General features: G+C 42.2%; 2 long non-coding RNA genes across 5 annotated transcripts in view; both read left to right on the top strand.

Annotated features, from left to right (window-relative positions):
* Window positions 1–388: 388 nt before the first annotated feature.
* On the top strand, window positions 389–3,883 carry LOC121103692. The gene is made up of 3 exons (XR_005835880.1): window positions 389–1,321; window positions 1,440–1,564; window positions 2,064–3,883. It is a non-coding gene; the product is annotated as an uncharacterized LOC121103692 (long non-coding RNA).
* Window positions 3,884–5,119: 1,236 nt separating this feature from the next.
* The window catches only part of LOC103668689, a 28,560-nt gene continuing 18,412 nt past the window's right edge, over window positions 5,120–15,267 (top strand). For all 4 annotated transcript variants that reach the window (XR_005836382.1, XR_005836380.1, XR_005836383.1 and 1 more), the window contains exons 1-6: window positions 5,120–5,535; window positions 9,457–9,561; window positions 9,664–9,729; window positions 10,206–10,553; window positions 10,855–11,053; window positions 12,297–12,388. This is a non-coding gene — a long non-coding RNA (uncharacterized LOC103668689). The remainder of the gene's footprint in view (window positions 5,536–9,456; window positions 9,562–9,663; window positions 9,730–10,205; window positions 10,554–10,854; window positions 11,054–12,296; window positions 12,389–15,267) is intronic.

The raw sequence follows: 15,267 nt of genomic DNA, 5'->3' as shown, positions 1-15,267 counted from the left end.
ATGTTGACACACCTCAGGCACTAACCAAGTTAAGTACAAAGATACGGTAAAAGAGTAAAGCGGGTTAGTTAAATGTATATTCTTTGAAAGTATTTGATGTGAATTTTTCTTGGCAGATAATGTAGTTTACTCAAATCGAGGCAAGTAGTCTCCCTAGAAGAGAGGAACATCTCAAAACTAGAGTGTATTATCCATCTTACCTTATCAGGACACTGATTTTATTATTTGTACTTAATTTGGAACTGGGAGAGGTTGGGTATCAGAGACTCTTAACCCTCCCTACATACTGAAACCTGTAGGACTTAGCAAGTTTCATATTATTAGTAGAATAAATAATTTGCATATATATTTTGTCTTTTAATTTTTTAGGAAGAAAATAAGTCTCAGAGGAAAAACTGAAGTTGTTTTTATTTTCAGCTTAGTTTTTAATTGAAGAGGGCTAGCACCATTTTAAATGACAAAGAATCATATGTTGCTTATCAGAACAGTACAGAAAACAATCAGAGATGCTGGATACTGCTACAGGGATGCTAACTTTTTTGTTTGTTTGTTTGTTTGCTTCAACTAGATCCTGAAGGGACCAACAATGAGAAAATAACTAATTGTGTGTGTGTGCACATGTGCCTGGGCATGCCTGCCTCTCCCTCCAGTCTTTCATGGATATTCCAAAGGAAAAAGACAGTTGTTAACAGGGAGTATATGGTCCCCAGCCGCAGTATCTTTCACACATTGGGGGGACGCTAAAAATATATGTTGAGTGAATGGAATCACATTTGCCAAATCATTTTCTGTAGTACGGAAGACAGCTACCACGTTTCTGTTCCCTTGAAACCAGTGTCACCTTCATTAAAATCTGATTATTACAATCTTTGCAAATTTTTCATTTGCAGAGATGATGCCCAGTGTCTTTTTCTGCCGGGCATTATAGCTAGAGCTGATGTAAGAATGATTAGAAAGACACAGACAGCCCCTGCCCTCAACTGGCTAACTGTCCCATGAAGTGACAGTCATGAAATAGTGTAATGATCAGGGAAGCCAAGTGGCTAGGAGAGCAAGAGGGGCCCTTGGCTTTCAGGAAATAGAACTGGGATTAGAGCTGCAGGGAAGGCTTGTAGGGGGGCAGGAAGTCCAATGCATCTTTATTTTTTTTCTTCCTTTTTAAAAACTTTGGAAATTTTCAAACATACACAAAAGTAGAGAGATGATTTAACAACTATTTACAAATGGCAATTTTGTTTCATCTGTACTCTCCCCCAGCCCCTCAATGGACTATTTTGAATCCAGTTCCAGACCTCATATCGTTGTCTCCATAAATATTTTGGTATGTATCCCTAAAAGACAAAGATCCTTGTTTTTTATTTAAGAAGTCATAACTACAACACTAGTATCTCACCTAAAAATCAATAATAATTTCTTAATATTTTCGAATATCCACTCAGATTCCAATTTCATCTGTCTCAAGATTTTTTTTCAAGATTCAGAAAGGTCCACACACTGCATTTCATCGATATTGGAATATATTTTGAATGGCATGAAGAGTCACCGAAGGGAATACGCAACCCAAGTGGGTAGCAGCTTTTTGTGTGTTTTCTTCACTGCTTTGTTATTGTTGTAGTTGTTGTTTACTGTTTTGGTAACTCAGTACCTAGACCAGTACTTAGCACATAGTAGATGCTCAACGGATGCTTGTTGTTTAGGTGGATAAATGGTGTAGGGATGCACTTCAAGCTGAGGGAGCAGAAGTGAGTGTGAAGGTCTGAAGAGCTATGACATCACAATGTGTGTGTGAGTGTATGTGTGTTTTCACACCACCAATTGGGTGTCCTACAATTGAACTCAGTTCTGATGCTATCTACCCAGAGACAGCATCAGCTCCCACAGGTGAAGGACTCGGCCCCGAAGACTGCCCCGTCTGTCCCTTTAGCCACCCGTCACAAAGTGAGGTTGTTCCCTGTGCTTCGGACCAACTGGCTAAAGATCAGAGGCTCCCACAAGTCCCTCCTGGGGTTTGATTCATTTGCTAAAGTGGCTCCCAGAACTCAGAGAAACATTTTACTTACTAGATCACCAGTTTCCTATAAAAGGATACAACTCAGGAACAGCCAGACGGAAGAGGTGCATGGGGCAAGGGATATGGGAAGGCTTGCAGACCTCCTCTGCTTTCTAAGCAAGAACTCTCCCCACATTTCCAAATGATCGCCAGCCCAGAAGCTCTCTGAAGCCTGTCCTTTTGGAATTTGCTTCATTACACAAGCAAGACTGATTAAATCGTTGGCCAGTGGTGAGTGACTCAACCTTCAGCTCCTCTTCTCTCCCCAGAGGTGGAATTGAAAATTCCAATCCTCTATTCACAGGTTGGCTCCCAGGCAGCCAGCCCCGCCCCCAAGCTTCAGTTAATAAAAGTCATCTGATTAACATAACAAAAGACATCTTTACCTCTGTCAACACTTAGGAAACTTAAAATGGTTTTAGGAGCTTTGTGCCAGCAACAAGGGAAAGACCAAATATGTATATCTTATTATAAGGCACAATGTTACAACAGTACATTTTGGGAACAATCCACTTTATTGGTGGCTGGAGCATAGATTTGGGGTGATGGAAGGAGACGTGACTGAACCAATGTCAGATCATGCAGTGCTAAGCAGTGTGATTAGGAACTTTCTGAGGACTTTCAGGAGTGAAGTGACGTGATCAGATCCTCATCTTGGAAAAGCTGACTTCTTACACCTGAGGGACTCACAGAACCCTTGCAGATGGTGTCACACGCGGAGCAATATCAACCAGACAATGAAAGTTAATTAAAGAGAAACTACATATTGATTGCAATGTCCCCCAAAAAGTTCTGGGAGAGATCACATCCTTAGCGTAGTGAAGCTCTGCAAATTTTCTCTGCTAAGTCTCTTGCCTGCTGAAATCTGACCCATGAACTCAGTTCGTACAGGGTCTCTTGAATCTTTCACCTTGTATCCTTCCCTCATCTGTTTTGTTTTGCTGTCCTCTGACGGGCTTCAGGCTCTGCCAGTTTCCCCGAGCCTAGCAGGCCACGTGGAAGGCAGCTTAGCTCTCTGGGAGGCAGTTCTATAGTAACATCTTATCTCTTTCCCCCTCGCGTGACACCAACATCTTCTTTTTTTTTTTCCGTTATGTTCAGTTAGCCGCCATGTAGTGCATCATTAGTTTTTGATGTAGTGTTCAACGATTCATTAGTTGCGTATAACACCCGGTGCTCACCCCAACACCTGCCCCCCTTAATACCCATCACCTGGCTTCTCTAGGTCCTGCAACGTCTGTTTGAGGGACGGTGAGATTCTGATGAATGTTTTTCCCCCAAGAGTGCAAATCCTAATTATTACACTTGAAATTAAGCCTCTTTCCTTTTCCACCGGAACGCTGCTCTGCCACATACTTGAAAATTCCATCATCGGTGCTTTGACGATGTGTACAGTTAATTGGAATGTCACTGCTCCAATCTCAGAATCTCGCCTGGGTGCCTCCACACGTGGTGAGCAGCACCCTGGGGCTCTTCTGTGAACACAGGGGGAAGGCGCTAGGCAGGAGGGGAGCCGGGCTGGGGAGATGTCAGGCAGAAAGCCACGAGGAGACTGGTTTCTGGCAGAATTTGGATTTTAGAAATGCATAAAAGTGTATCTACTCAGGATTATACTTGATTTCTGGGGACTGGATTGTTTTGGATGAGATTTAGAGCAGCTAGTGGTAAAATAGTGTTACATGTTTTGGGCCAGTCACTTCATAATTGTGTATTTTATAGCCTACTAATTTGTAATATTGTACTGAAACATTGATACTTATTTTAGAATTTTATTTAAGCACCATGGGCTTCTTATAAGAAATCTTTATAGGGGCGCCTGGGTGGCACAGTCGTTAAGCGTCTGCTTTCGTCTCAGGGCGTGATCCCACCGTTCCGGGATCGAGTCCCACATCGGGCTCCTCCGCTGGGAGCCTGCTTCTTCCTCTCCCACTCCCCCTGCTTGTGTTCCTTCTCTCGCTGGCTGTCTCTCTCTGTCAAATAAATAAATAAAATCTTAAAAAAAAAAAAGAAATCTTTATAGACCAATAATGAGGGTTTTTTTTTTTTTCCTTTTCTAAGCAGGCATCACCATACTATCCTTGCTTTTGTTAGATTTCTTTTAAAAGCCTATTTAGAAACATGCTTATTTTGAAAAACCATTGGGGAAACTTGCATACTAAAAAATTCTTAATATCACTGTGAAAGACACCAAAAATATCCTCTGATCAATGGCTATAAGGAAGGTTTTCTTAGATTTAGAATTGCTTTAGTGTGGTATATTACCAAAACAATCTTTTTGCAACCCACTTGAAAGTTAAAGGATCATTCTCAAAGGAATGTTAAGGGAAACAGATGGGTAAAGCACTAAATTTGGAGTTTAGAAAACTTGTACATTGCAATAAAATCAATAAACGCATGAGTTTCACCGCTTGCCTTCCAAGACCAGTAAGTCCTTTTAACACTTTAAAAAGATACCAGTATTCAAAGTGTTAGCAATTACTTCTTTAATTTATGTTAATCCATGACACAGTTCGGAAAGAAAGAATAAGAGGTGACACAGACCAGTCCTAAGCCTTGCGGACATGCTTAGCAATTCTAACGATAAAGAAGAAATTCAAGGGAATTGGTAAACTTCTAGACCACGACTGATTTCAGCTGCCCCTTTGCTGCTCTCCCAGTTTCACAGATGACAAAAAGTAGCTTGAACACAGTTGGCGGCAGACTGGACACTAGGACATCCCCTCTGCCATCTCTCAGAGCAGTGTTTTCTTTTTCTTTTTTATATTATGACTCCACATGTTTCTCTTTGCTTTGGAAATGACTACTCCAAGTATATACCGGTTTGTGAGTTTTCCAATGGTCAGATCGGGAAGGGACTTGCAGGACATATAAAGAAACTCAGATTGTATGGTAAAGGTGATGGGGAGTTATTGATGGCCTTGGTATTGTAGAAAACTCTCTCTTCCAAACCTCACTAGTCTTTGCTTAGGTACTTTATGTCATCTCTCAATCTCTACATCTCCTCATTTCAATATTATCTCATGGTATAAATGATAGAATTGCTAACTGTATCATGTGGAAGTTGGTTCAGAGGTTCCTACATTTAGATTTTAGACATACTTGTAGCATATGTATATACTTATGGCTTTGAAGTCCTTCCTTCCACTAAGAAGGAAATAAGTTGCAGAATGGTATATGGCTTCTGGCAAGAATACCATCTCAACTGTGTTTTTTCAGCAGCGCTCTTTTTTCCTGAGTCTGGTATGAATTATGATTTCTAACACTGGATTTATTTTTATAGAAAGCTCAATTTATCTTAGAAACTACTGTTAACAGCAGTGAACGCTAAGGCCAAATATTGATGCACACTGTTGTAATGGCAAGCATTCTATTTTCCCAACTTTCAGTACAATTCTGTAGCATCCATTGAATACTCTAATGTTGTTACTGAAGATGATGAGAAGATGATGGAGAAGTGTGGTCCAACAGGACTGGACTTTCTTGAGGTAACCAAAAAGGTTGACATAGACCTTGTAAATTAACCGTGGGTATATCAACCTTCTTCCATTGTGTTGTTGTTTTTTTTAATTTAAATTCAATTAGCCAACTTATAGTACATCATTAGTTTCAGATGGAGTGTTCAATAATTTATCAGTTTTGTATAACACCCAGTGCTCATCACATCATGTGCCCTCCTTAATGCCCATCACCCAGTTACCCCATCCTCCAACCCATCTCCCCTCCAGCAACCCTCAGTTTGTTTTCTTTTTTTTTCCAAAAATTTTATTTATTTATTTATTTGAGAGAAGAGAATGAAAGAGAGAGAGAGAGCATGAGAGGGGGGAGGTCAGAGGGAGAAGCAGACTCCCTGCTGAGCAGGGAGCCCAATGTGGGACTCGGTCCTGGGACTCCAGGATCATGACCTGAGCCGAAGGTATTGCTTAACCAACTGAGCCACCCAGGCACCCCCCTCAGTTTGTTTTCTATAGTTAAGAGTCTTCCATTGTTTTTTCACTCTGGATTGTGTTTGAATCAGCAAGCCCTAGGAAAAGGTAATTTTATTCATTAATCCTCAACCACTCATTTTCATTGATTAAATAAAAGTCTGAAACTCCTAGAGCTACCTATAATAAGGCAAGCACTGTGCTGAGCATTTTATGTACACTCTCTTCAATAACATGGAAATATATACACTCTATTCAATGTATATGACGAAGGATTCTATGGCAAATATCGAACATCTGCATTCAGCATGGTGGGGCATCAAAGGATTCTCAATCTGGGGTATTATTGGCATTTGGGCAGCTCAACTCTTCGTGGTGTGGGAGGCCCCCAAAAGTCAGGGTGTGTAACATCTCTGGCCTTTGACCACCAGGTGCGCATAGAATCCACCAGTCAACAATGTGACCTCCCCACCTACATTTTCAAATCCCTACTAGAGGGATGGTTCTAGCCATGTGGTGAGATGAGATGGTCACCATCCTCCCTTTACTCAAACCACTCTATAAAAAGAATTTCAGAGGAAAGATCTCAATGTTTTTGTCCAAGGCAAAATTCCTGACCAACCTACTTGCCTGACCTAGTGAATAAAGCTCTCCAGGCCACTGCATGGGTGTGAAAAGCTGAGGGTTATGAGTAATCTGCCCTCCTTTCACTGACTTGGGACCCAGTGGTGCGTCCATATAGGGCTGTACTGTAGCTGCCAGAGAGCTGTAGTTCCTAAACTTCAGTGTGCTAGGAATTGCTTAGAATGTTTCTGACAATGTAGATTTTGATTTAGCAGGTTTGAGCCAGGGCCCAGGACCTGCATTTTGCAAAATCACTCTGGATAAACGTGATTCAAGTTGCCACCTATTCATCCTTTCTATATATACTCCCTTAGAAGATTTCAACTCCAGGAAAACTCTTTTAGACCAACTGGCAATAAAACTCACTTTAATAGCAGTGTGCAGGAGACTGGGAAGATTCTAGTATAAGTTGAGAGCAATACTAGAGGAAGAGGCAGCAGTAGTCTTAAGTATGTCTTTTGACAGAGAGTCAGAGCTCAGACCTATCTGAAGGGAGAGGAGATAAACAGCCTGGCCCCTAGGAAAGGCCATGGTTTGTGAGCTTTCTACACCTTCCCCAGAAGATGGGAATATGGCACATGACCTCCGCACAAAAATGGATGGGAATGGAGGAGTAGTTTCCTGAGCTGTGATGGACAAAAGTCTATGTTCACAGACACATCTCTCTGGCTTTACTGGGTTCATTTTCAATAATGAAGGGTACAATAAGAAAACGTGTGCTGGAATTCATCCTCATGCCTGGTTGATACTCTATAGAGGGAGTGTATTGTGTAAAACCAATTTAAAATGGCAGCCTACTTTCTGTAGGCTTGCCATAGCTCCTCATTTACGGGGCTGGCCCCAGCACACATGAGGAAGGAGGTGAAGTTTGTTGTGTCCTGTTCCCTCTTTCTCCACTCTGCTTCAACTCTCCTTCCTCTTCCATCATCTCCTAAGACCTACTAAGGAAGCCCTTCAGCCCTGTTCTTCCAGAAGTTCATTCTCAGCTAGTGTGTATCTAATCCTTACTGGTGGGTTAATCAGAAAGCAAATTAAAATTTTCTTCTAGGAGGCATTGATTTCAAGGGGTTCCTGAAAAATTATAAGCTTTTACCACACAAAAGATGAAATGCAAATGGTGAGTTCAAGCAGCTAGGTGATGGGTATTGGGCAATCTGTCCAATAACTCTGAAATAAAAGGAAATGAAGTGTCACTATAAGGCTGGTCATGTGACAGTGTGAGTTAGAACCTCATCGAAGTCATGTCAGGGTATTGGAGGGGACTTGGAATGAGCAGGTGGTCCATCTGTAGGCTTGTAGGCATATCGATACTTGGACTCCCTGGGAAAAAAAATTTTTTTTATCTTCTTTGCACAAATCTCCACTAAAGAAAGTCACAAGGAATAACAACTATTCTATCACTACAAATTCCGATTTACCATCATTTCTCTCTCACGCGGACTCTAACGGTAGGGTCCCAAATTGCACTGACTCTGCCACTACTACCCCTTTGCCATTGACTCCCCCTCCTCAGCTCCATGACCTTGCATCTGGTAACCTATTTAGCACCCTGAACCCCAAGTGATCTTTCCACAAATGCTAATTAGATTATGCCAATTCCGTGATTAAAACCATTTTGTGGCTTCCCACTGGTCCTAGGATGAAGACCTCCTTGCCTGGCCTCCAAGGCCCTTCACGATCCTGACTTAGCCTCAGGTCTCCCCTCCAGCCTCCCTGGCCTCCTTTCATACTTTCACATGTGCCATCACGCTCCTGTTACTTGATGACTCTGCACAGGCCGTGCCAGCTCCTGCAGGCTCTCATCTGTGTGGCCCCAAACCCATCGTCACCGTATTGCTTAGACCATATTTTTGGTCCACTGCACCAATCACGTCACTGTTTCTCTTTTTTATGTAGTTGTGTGTTTATTTGATTAACATTTGTTTTCCCAACTAGACTATGGTCTCTATGAGGTGAGGACCTGGGTGTTCTTACTCATAAGTATATTCCCCATGTCACAGACAGACCACAGTAAGTTCACAATGAATATACGCCTAATAAATGCATGGACCATTCCTTTTATCTAACTTTGGGTGAAGCCCACTTTTAGTCATTGAAAGTGGTGGGGAGCTTCTGGCTCTCCCCTTGCTTTTGGATGTAATATACTATCACTTTGATCGAAGTGCACAGATGCCTCATTAACATGCAAACTGGGCAGTATAAATTAATTTTAATGTCACTAGATTAGTTTATTAACATATGTTGTTAATTTTCTTCAATTTCTTCAATTTGTTAATTATCCCCTTGTGCTCAGACTCTGATTCGGTAACTGGAATTTAGAGCCCCTAGAATTTTCCATATTAGAAAAAAGAATCTCTCTTCCTTCCTCCCTTCCTTCCTTCCTTCCTTCTTTCCTTCCTTCCTTCCTCCCTCTCTCCCTCCCTCCCTCCTTCCCTCCCTTTCTCTCACTCTTTCTTTCTATATAACAGCAGAGTAGAAAAATATATCAGCAAGAGACAGAATAAAGAAGTAAATGTTAGAATGAGCTTTAAGACAGCAATAAAGAAATGGGAATTAGTGATTGTTTTCAAGAAAGCACCAGAATCTTATGAGAGATTTTTATTTTAAAGGAACAAGATTGTTCTTTAAACTGTACCAACTTCTTTTTATTGAATCTCAATCCAATACAAACCCATATTGTATCCTGACCAAAGTTTCTCCTGTGCTTAGATCTCAGAGATTATTGCCTAAATCTGAATTTGTTTATTAAATCTGTTTGTTTATTTACTAAGAATGTCTATAATTTTTTAAATAAAAATAATCATTTATAGAGTACCATGTGCCAGACACCTTACATACAGTATCTCATTTGGTTCTCAGATACAGGTTGTGATTATTTCCCCCATTTTACAGAGAAGGAAAGTATGGTTCAGAGTTAGGCAATTTGCCAGGACTCACAGCTTTGGACAAGCCCAGATTCAAATTGTAAGTATGGCTGATTCTAAACCCTGTGCTCTTGTCTCACTTCCCCTTTAAAATGAAATCCCAACATTTGCCAAGGTTTAAGGATTTCCTCCATTTTCACAGACGAAATCACTTAAAGCAGTGGGTCTCCAAGCATGAGCCTCAGATCAGGAGAATCAGCATCACCAGGTAATGTGTTAGAAACTCAAATTCTCGGACCCTACCCCAGACTTAGTGAATCAGAAACCACGGTCAGGTGGGATGGGCCCAGTCATTTGCATTTTAACCAGCCCTCCATGCCAGTAAGCTGCGCACAGAATTTGAGAACCAGCGCCTGGAGGAACAGAGAACTGAGCAGCCTTTATTGCCGTCTGAGCTAGAACTGACCATCTGGCTCACACATCGTACTGGCTTTCCAGATGCCACTCCTGGAGAATGTTTCTCGCTCTTTTTCAAGATCCCCAGCGAAGCAACCAGTACATGGTGACCTGAAAGCCTTCCACGGATTTTGTTTTGGTTTGAAATGGTGGCCCATAAGCTTACACTGGTTAAGTAAACAGGCAACATCTGAACAAAATTTAACCTGGATGTTGTGGTGGATTGCAAAAGGTCACTGTATTTTGTGGTGCATGTTTGTATATGTGTCCTCTTCTTCTTTCGTCCAGAACAGGAAGCGGAAGTTCTAAACTACCACGAAGCCGGCTCTTGGTATTTCCGGCCTTACTGAGACCAGAACGTAGCGGAAGAGACAAATCTTTCTTGTTAGAGTTCCAATTTGATTTCCAAATCAAGGTGCACAGGATCAAAGGTCTCTTGAGTACAGATCAGCATCCCAAACTTTGATGCTTATCTAAATAAACAGCTTGGAACTCTGCTCTACTAGTTGTAACCATAGGCAGGTGACGGAGATAAAGAGAGAAATCTGCTGCTAAGGAATGAGGGGAAATTCCCACCTAAGAACTGAAAGCAACAATCTTGGAGCATGTGTTTGCCTTCCTTTTTAATTTTCTAAGGTATGGTGATCAACACCTTTAATAAATAGAAGATTGAAGTTCTTAGAACTTGAGTAAACTAGGAGGAAAAACAGTTTCCACGAATGGCTTCTTTCATTATGATAAAAAATAGCAGAGGAAATTTAAGGAGTTACCCTGCCAAGAATTTTGGCTGCAGCTGAACTAGTTAATATACTTCTGTTACATGATCTTTAAATAAGTTAAAACATATGGAAGTAGAAGAAACAGAAAAGCTCATACCATGTTTTCTATTTACTATTTAGCTTAGATTATCTCTTTCGACTGTTTTTTGTTTCTATAGGGAAAAATAATTATTCACACTACAAGAAATCCAAGGAAATTTAGATTATTTTTAAGATAGTGAAACTTCTAGATGAAGTGACCCTGGAGGATAATCTGTGAATCAAACGAGTGCATTTGGTGTGCCATTGGGCAAACTGATAAAACCCATTAATCTTAAAGGAGATGAGGAGTTTCTGCTGTCACCAGGGCTTCACTTGGTAAGTTAGTCCCACTACCGTGTACACATGAAATGAAACTGGAGGAGTATTTTAGTCATACTCATGGTTTAGAATCTTTAGAACCACTAGTCTGGTACTTGTGTCTGTGAGTTTTAAAGGGACTGAGTTTTCAGTACCAGCCTTCCAATATCTGGACTAAAATAATCACATTAGCCCTTGTTAAAATGTACTCACAATCAAGTAATAAAACAATAGCGTTCTCCTTACTTTATACCTAAAGCTTGAAAATCTAATCAATGTCTCCACTTTGCTGCACGCGTGAATGACATTGTGTTGCTTAGAGCTTCCTGAAATACTTGTGCGCCGTATACATTTCTAATCCGTATAAGAGAACACGGATACATAAGCGATGTCTTTTCCTTTAACTTAAAATAATGCAATTTCTGTACAGTCTGAGAACACAGACACCTCTAATCTTGGATGAGAAGCTCTGGATTCTAAGTTGAGCCCTGTTATGAAACTACTCTTTGCTTTAGATCTCCACCTTGTGGTTAGATGTTAAAAATGTAGATCCCGTTGGATTTTATGATCCTGGTTTATAGATTGTTTTAAAAAGGAAGTCAGGATGGACATTTTCGGAAAATACTGCAGTTGAGATGATGTCTGAAAATAACTGAGACTTACAATTGGGTATTTAAAACTGTATCTTTCAGATTTAGCTTATTTCCAGATAATTTTTCCCATTGAGGCACTTGTTTGCCACTTTTTGTTAAGAAATTAGTTTTGGGCTTCTTAAGGATTGAAGAGACTTTCAGGGACCAGCTGTTAAGTTAGTTCTGGAATGGAAGGAGCCGTTAAGGGGAACCTCGTTAGTAGTACCTTCCCACACCTTCTGTGGATTAGATTAGAGATTACAACCTCAGAACACCGGACAGAAACACAAGAAATACTCTAACACGTGGTTTAACTTGGTTCAAGAAAGCAGACAGGTGCCACCTGGAACATCCTGTGATTTCATTCTCTAAGTTGCCTCATCACAACCTAGAAAAGCTGTATGGCATCCGCTGTACGGCAGCTCTCTATGCCGCGTATAGCCCACGTCAGGCCAGCACGAAGTCCTGCTAAGGCTCAGCTGGATGTCCTGGGACCAAGACTAGAGCTCTTTGGATTTACATGAGGTGCAATTTACAGAATTTAGTGAACAAAATACAATATTTTATTATACTGACTTGTTTACATGTTATTCTTGACTCCTGTCTTTTCTTTTTTTCCCACTCCAAAGCAAATGGTGACTCTACCTGAAAATCACACCCAGAATCTTACAACTCCTCTTCATTCCATCGTTCCTAGCAATCAGACTGAGCCTATCAGAACGTAAGTCAGATTCCCATCACTCCCCTGCATAACAGCCTTCCATGACTCCCCTTTCACTTAGAGGAAAAGCCCAAGTCCTCACAGGGGTCTTCAAGGCCCCCCTGATGGGCATTACCTCTCCAACATCATGTCCTCTGACTCTCACCTGCTCTCCTTCTGCTGCAGCCATACAGTGGCCTCCTTGGTGGTCTTGGCATTGAAAAGCCTTTGGATTACTGCTCTGTCTGCCTGGAGTGCTCTCCTTTCTGACACTCACAAGGTGTGCTTTGGGGTTACTCAGAATTCATGCTTCTTTCCTGGCCCCCCTATTTAAAATTGCAACGCTCCCCCTACACTCCCAACCCCACTTCGCTGCCTTTTTTTTTTCCTTAGCCCTTATCCCACATACCATCCATTTTATCTCGTGTATTATCCGGTTCCTCCACTAGAATGTAAGCTCCACGAGTAGGGCGTTTGCTTATTTAGTCCACTCCTAGTGCTCACAACAGTGCCTGGATCGAAGAGGGTAACAGTGAATATTTGCTGAAGGGACAACTTTCTCACCCATTTGTCTTTTAGTCCCTTAGGTTCATGTCTTATTTGCTTGCATTCTGGTACTTAGCACAGCGCCCTGCATTTAGGTTTTTAATAAATGTTTGGTGGATAAATGCAGGATTGTTGAAGTGCCTTCCTGAGAACTCTCAACTTATGGAGCGTGTAAACATGGAACCATTACATTTTTTTCTTATTTCTGATTTCAGAAAAGCTCTCTGTTGAACTTGCCCTTCAGAACATCTTGGCCAAGGTCATTCCTGTCAATGTGATTATCAGGACAGTCTTATTTGAGTATTTAAGACTGTTCTTTTTTTTTTTTTAAGATTTTATTTATTCATTCGACAGGAGACAGCCAGCGAGAGAGGGAACACAGGCAGGGGGAGTGGGAGAGGAAGTAGCAGGCTCCCAGCGGAGGAGCCTGATGTGGGGCTCGATCCCAGAACGCCGGGATCACGCCCTGAGGCAGACGCTTAATGACTGAGCCACCCAGGCACCCCTAAGACTGTTCATTTTAAAACTTTTTCTTAAACTTCATCTAAAGCTTTTCTGCTCCCTTTTCCCTGACACTGTCTACCTGGTGACCTGAAAAGTGGGTGTATGTGAACTCTCTTGCACACTCTTTCTTCTTTCTTTTCCTTTTGGACCTTCCTTCTCATGTCTCATCAAACCCCAGACTCCCACACGTCCTCACAGCGCTTACTGCAGCCAACTCAGTGGGAAGGGAGAAGAAACTCTGCTCCCAGAACTGGTCACAGAGTCAGGGTTTACAGCACTGTTGCGGAGACTTTTATGCACATATGAATCTCCTATTGGTCTCGATAAAAAGCAGATTGTGATTCAGAAGATTGAGGGTGGGGCCTGAGACTCTGCGTTGCTAATTTTAACTCCCAGGTGATGCTGATAGTGCCTGTCAGAGGGTCACACCTGAGTGGCCAGGGATTGAGGAGTCCTCTGCTCATTCTGAGTTAGCCTATTTCTCTCTGATGCTGGTGGCCTCTGTTGATATGGTGGTCTCTGCATAGGAACTATTGGTGGCTTGTAGGGGTCTCAGTTTAGCTTCATTTTGGGCCCTTCATTGCTGCCAGGGGTAAAAATTCTAAACATTTTTCCAAGGTGGGCTGCCTGGGCAACTCCCAGGCCTCCTGCCCCTTGGCTAATCTCTGTGAACCTTCTTATGGAGCCAAGGAATGAGAGGGATGATAGTACATATCCTTTATGGGACATGGAGAACTGGGATTGGGGAGTGTTTGTCCCCTTCCTTCTCCTAGACGCATGGCAGAATGGTGTCATCAAACCTTCAGATGTTGCCTCCTATTTCTAGAATCTCCTAACACAGGAACAGATGTTATGCAACTCTTTATTCTCCCCCAGATTAGGGAAGAGACTGTAAAGGCAAATATGCCACAGGTCTCTTCTCTGATAATGGCCTCCACCCTGAGAATGGTCTCACCAAGCTTGGCCTCTATACTGGGATGAATGTAGACCTCTGGACTTTGCAGCCCAGGGTGGTTCTAGCTAGGAAGTGATGCCTGTTTCTGCGGGCACCCGGCTCTCCTTTAGGGCTATTCTCAGAGATTTACTCACTTGCCTTGTGGAAGGAAAACTTCCCTCTACCCCCCCCCAAGAAGGTGGGGGAATCGCCTTCTCACAGACACACTTGACCCTCAAATGATGAATGATGACCTCTTCTGTCATTATCTTCTTATAAGATCTGTTAGTGCTCACATTGCATGGACTTTGCCTCCATTTTTGGTTCCTCCTTTTCTCCCTGTATCCCTCAGGCTTCAACGTGGACTCCAAATTTAAAACTTTGTTGGAGGGTGGCGGTCTCAGGAAGCAAGGACCCAGAGATGGGTAGAGAATGATGGTCCATCCCCCTTGGTCCCTGCCCCAGGGATGAAACAAGAGCTGAGCACCTCTTCTCTCATATACCGGTCTTTTCCTCTTTTCTGTCCATATCAGAGAGTTGAGCTCTGCCCTTCTTTCTCTAACCCAGTCTCAGCTGACAAGTGCCAGCACCTGCCCTGGCTCAAATTCAAATCTCCACCACCACCACCTCTGTATATAATTGTTTCTGTATCATCTCCCACCTGACCCCCCATCTGTAGTCTCACCCTCAAGATTTTGCACAGGTTACGGCCAGTTATATTCTGCTCTGAAACTTTCAACAGCTTCTCCCCTTACCCAAATCTAAAATAAAGCCTAGACTTTACACCCGTTCCTAAGGCTATGCACATCCCTGCCCCAGCCTGCCCTCTCTCTCTTTAGGGCCTTCACGCCACTCCATCAAGGCTCTGCACAGGAGAACGTTGAAGAAATGGATGGATTTTTAAAAATTTTGATGA

This window comes from Ursus maritimus, unplaced genomic scaffold, assembly GCF_017311325.1.
Source record: "Ursus maritimus isolate PB19 unplaced genomic scaffold, ASM1731132v1 scaffold_2, whole genome shotgun sequence".
NCBI classification, from domain to species: domain Eukaryota; kingdom Metazoa; phylum Chordata; class Mammalia; order Carnivora; family Ursidae; genus Ursus; species Ursus maritimus.
This window is presented reverse-complemented; position numbering and strand designations above follow the sequence as displayed.